A 5,209-nucleotide genomic window follows, 5' to 3' on the forward strand; every position below is an offset into this window, starting at 1 on the left:
TACAGACTCTGCAAAGAGGCATTCACAATAATTGGGGGGTTTGGGGGGGGTGTCTTTTATTCTCACTTGCAGCTAAGTGAACCAAATTACATCTTTCAGCTAGATAGTTCAAGCTGGTTGGTAGCATATAAAGTTACAGAAGGGTACACATACAGGAAATAGAGAACAATAAACTCCGTTCTACAAGCACCTGGTACAATTTCCTACTAGTTTTGCTATCAGTTGTTTTAACTTTTCATAGCTTATCTTGGTTTTCAGTATTAATTTAAGGTATTGCACATTGCACAGCTTGGGGATGAATATTTCATGATAGAGACCAAGATTTCATTGCTTGTTATTACTGCTAGAAGAGATGATGTGACCCATTTTGTATTAGGAAGAAGCTCTTCCCTGTGAGGGTGCTGAGGCGCTGGCAAAGGGTGCCCAGAGAAGCTGTGGCTGCCCCATCTCTGGCAGTCTTCAAGGCCAGGTTGGACAGGGCTTGGAGCAACCTGCTCTAGTGGAAGGTGTCCCTGCCTGTGGCAGGGGGTTGGAAATGGATGAGCTTTAATGTCCCTTCTAGCCCAAACCTTCCTATGATTCTATGACTATATTAGTCTTCATTGTGTTGCATACTTCGCTTCAAAATGTGCTAGTCAAAAGTATTTTAGCCCTTCCTTTAGCAAGAGCAGGCACCCACATTTTAAAATAGTTGCATTATATTTTCTTAAAGTTCTTCTAAGCCCACACTGACATAAACTGTTTTACAGATGAATTAAAAAAAAAAAACAACATTCTCCATAACTATGTTGTTCAAAAATATTTATATTGTTCACTGACTAAATACTAATACTAACTAAAAGTGAAGAAAAAGTCTTTCTCACCAACACTGGAAGCACTGGAATGTCATCTTGACACAGAGAAGTTTGTTACTCAACAGCTGTAGGAGCTGTGCAGGAAAGGATAGTCTGTTGCCCAGAGGGTTGGCCTGAAACTCAGATTTAGATTTCTGTTATTTCACAAATGTTCTGTTTTACCTTGGCCAAATCACACAAGCCCACATCTTCACAAGTTATCCATATGACACAGATAACCCCAAAGTAATCTATCTGACCAGTTTTAAGAATCTATATCCCTTTTTTCCTATGTAGATGGTATATTCTTACCTGATAGAGACGTTAAGCTTGTACATGTTTTAAAGATCATAGGTTCCTCTGCACAAGTTCCAAAGATTGATAGGAGGAGAATTTATCAAGTATTTTTTGAAGCATCTCTTTTGAAGAATTCTTATTCTAACTTAAGGGGAAATTAATATCTTTAATAAAGTGGTACCACTGTCATAAACATCACTGTTTTGGCAAAAAAAAACTAACTTCCTTTCCTACTATTTCATTCAAATTATTCATGTTCAAACAAAGCCAAATTAGTAGGAAAATTAAATTCATTTCCATAATGCGAATTTGGAGAGAAAAAGCACCTGTCCCCTCACTGCAGAAAATTTCATCCTTTATTTCCCAGCTCCCAATTCCACATTACTATGTATGGGCTCAGGAAAATCTGGAGAAGAACAAATTAAGTGTTCATTATGTTTACTTTAACCTAACCCTCCTTTAATATAACTGTTTCTAGGATTATCATATCCATAGATGGTTGAACCTTTTTGGGGTTAAGAAGATTTATTTTAGATGTGCAAAGGTTTAAATGGGGTATTATAATCCCCAGCTATTTCCCCCCTCTCCCCCCATGTATTTTATTGTTGTTTTTTAACACTTCTCTTAAGGGATGTCCATTACCTTTGGAAGAACATCAAGCATACTTGTTCTTTCATCCTATTCACCTCGCTGTGCCATTTCTTGCAAAGTGGAAAGAAATTGAGTTGTTCTAAATATAGCACTAGTGAACTCACTCACTGCATTTCAGTGTCAACATACATTAACATTTTGGGTTTTTTCCTCCCTCCTCTTTACTACTGTTTTACTTTCCAATTTTCTTTCCTTTCTGAAAGAGGCCAGCCCTTTCCATAGTAGTTTGCCTGTCTGCATCATATACATAAACAAAAAATAGAGATTAAAGACACAAACCTTTTCACCTTTTTTGCATATGCAAGTAATACTGTCAGACACTCTTCCTCTCATGCATAACTGCAATTTTAACTACTGCTTTATTCAATGCCATGCTTTACCTTGAAGGTTCATAACTTCGATCTTGCAAAGAACAGTGTCACTGTTTCCACTGGGGTTTACAGTATTAGGTTCCAAAAGACAAATAGTCCTGCAGCTGGCACTGAAGTTATTCACTTACACAACAACAAGGGCTTTGTGATGGCATCATACTCTGCTACCACAAATACTACTACTGGGAAGAACAGAGAAACTGAAAGCAGGAAGGAATGAAATATTAATTGTCAGCAGGACATAAGGGATGTAGACTTACTGTAGCTTTAACAAAATGCAACATCTACTTGTTAGACTTACAAGCCTCAGACAGGAAAGTCTGGATAGGACAGAAGAAAGAGATGAAGAGCTGGGTTAGTACATTCTTTTCTTCTCTTTTTCTACAACATTAGCAGCATGCAGAAATGACACCACAGCAATGTTATGTCACTCTGCATGATGTAAGTATGCAATCTTTGGCCATGCAGGCACGAGGATCCAGAGAGGCAGACATGGCCCTCATATAGAAGGGTTAGTCATGTAGAACCAACAACAGGATTGAAGCTATCTTAAGGTAAAGATACTGCAGCCTGAAAAGCTTGGGGAATACTGGGACAAATGAAATTGCTGCTTTGTTTTTTTGTTCATTTATTTGCATTACAGATGTCTAAGGGTGAGAAAGAAATAAACTAACTCTTCTGCTCTGCACATTATGAGTATTTCAGCATTATTGTTGTTTCCATTTCCCTTCTCTCCTTTTCTAATCCAAGCAGCACTTAGGAAATGTCTTTTGAAATGGGTTGAATTCCCTTCTTCTGCCACTGAAACAGCTACTAGTTTATACAAGCCTTAGCTTATGATTTTGGCAAACTCAGTATGCAAATCCTGACTGTTGTGTCTGTCTTGCTACATTAAAAAACCCACATGTCATTATGACTGCTTGTTTGGAGGAGTTTTCTTATTATAAACATCTCATACATTAGCATAAGCAGTCATTAGAGGAAACAGTAAAATTGCTCAATAGAGCAGGAGGAAAGTGCACCTGAAGATAACAATACAGGTAATATGGATAGGTAAAAAGGTGAAGTTAAGTGAAAAGACTTTGGCAAGTTGCAGGCAAAAGGGCAGCTGAGCTAAGGAGAAAGAATACTCTTTAGTCACTGGAGTCACTATGATATGTTGCACTGTTTAAAGAGGAGATACTGAGATAGCTTTCCAGCCTCCTGGTCTGCTGGAAAGAAAGTTTTGTTCAGGGGAAATACTCAAATAATCACCTCTCCCTGCTCACAATTCCATGTTACTATTTATAGGCTCAGGAAACTCACATTGTTCCTCTGGACTTCACAAATTTGTGAATGTATCTGTATCTTTTCTTTCAGAGGACATGATAGAACATTCATAAGAAAGCTTTTGGAACAGTATCTCCCTCCCAAAAGGCCTTTAATATAAGAGACAGTCATTGCCTGAATTACAACCAGGCAGATGCAGACTTATTCCGAGGTCTATACCTGCAGCTACAAAAGTATGAGCAACACATCCTCTTACAGGAGGCCTCCTTCACACCAAGGTAGCTTCACATTCCAGACATTTCTCATCGCACTCTGATCACATCATTAATTATAGAGTATCAATAGCTAACAAAATATCTTTTTCTTTGGGAAGATCCAAACAATACTGAAAGGTTAACAGAAGTAACAGCATGAATCATAGCAGGCAATTACATCTGTTGTGGTATCAACAAGGTATTAAAAAAATAGTATTGGAAGTTCCTTGATCAATGATGAAGCAGAAGGATAAATGAGGTCTTCAGCAAAAGCCTAGCTGACTGACAGCAGTAGCCAATGCCTTGACTACAGGTGCTTGAAGTTCATTACTATTAATGCAGGTTCCCACTTGGAGGCCTCAGCTACAGAATCCCCAGTGGAACAAATGGGTAGCAACAAAGATACTGCTTTTCAGAGCTTTATTGAGCATTGATATGTTGGGGGTTAGGATTTAATGGCATATTATATGTTGAGGATTTGGGCTGGTAATTTTAACTACACTCATTTGCTAAGTTTCTGTTAAAATCTTTTGTTAAAGTCTGCTTCATTTGAGTTAATTTCAAGAAGTTATCACAAGCTACCATGCTATTTCAGATAGCTGTTCTTAACAGCTAAATGAAACTTCAGCATTTCATACAAGGAAGAAACCGTGATGCACCAGCTTTTACACAACCATGACATGCTCTGGTTGTGTGTTTTACTGCAGTTAAAGCACCCACCTGCATTATCCACTTGGAGATGCATTCAAACATCTTCCATGCAGGAAGGCGAAGATGTCACCCACGTACACATCAAGTATTTCAGCTTAGAATTTTTTGCACGTAACCATATATATCATGTTCATCTTAAGCATTGTCTGGAAAACAACCACCATATAACAAGGGTCAGCACGTTTATGAGAATACCCTAATGAATTGGAGATTGCAGAATGAAAGCTAATTTTTACATTCAAATACTAGCAAAAATTTCTAGAAGAAAAGGTATTTCAAAAAGCATGCAGAGGACAGTATGTGGACAGTCCTTATTGTGAACTGCCTCTGAATTCCTCTGCTTTACACAAATAAATTAATTTGCACTTGTAATTGCCACTAGCTAATAAATTCTTTCAATACCCTACAGCAGTCAAGCAATCCCTGTTTGTGTTTTTTTTTGTTGGCTATGCCAATTTATACCTATAGAGCCCTTCATCACACATATTTCCTGTTTAATATACACAAAATGCCAGTGATAACTATGGTCTCACAGACTGTTCAGGTCTTTGGAAAACTAAGGAAAGATTTTGCAATTGTTATTGGAGCATTCGCACAACTATAGTTTTTTATGCTGCGAAAAATGTTAGTAGGAAGTCTTTTTGAAAGTCACAATTCAGGAATTTTTTTACATAAACCATGACAATATATATAGTATATCAATTAACTATACCCATAATTACATTTAATGCAACTGAAGTTCTATTAAAACCCATTTGAAGTGATACAGCCAGCCTGACACACCTCTGTGTTGGTTTAAATGGTGCCTTTAAACTAGTGCAAT

The sequence above is a fragment of the Pezoporus occidentalis genome, unplaced genomic scaffold (genome assembly GCF_034315485.1).
Source record: "Pezoporus occidentalis ecotype Australia unplaced genomic scaffold, CSIRO_AGI_Poc_V1 ctg164, whole genome shotgun sequence".
Taxonomy (NCBI): Eukaryota; Metazoa; Chordata; class Aves; order Psittaciformes; family Psittacidae; genus Pezoporus; species Pezoporus occidentalis.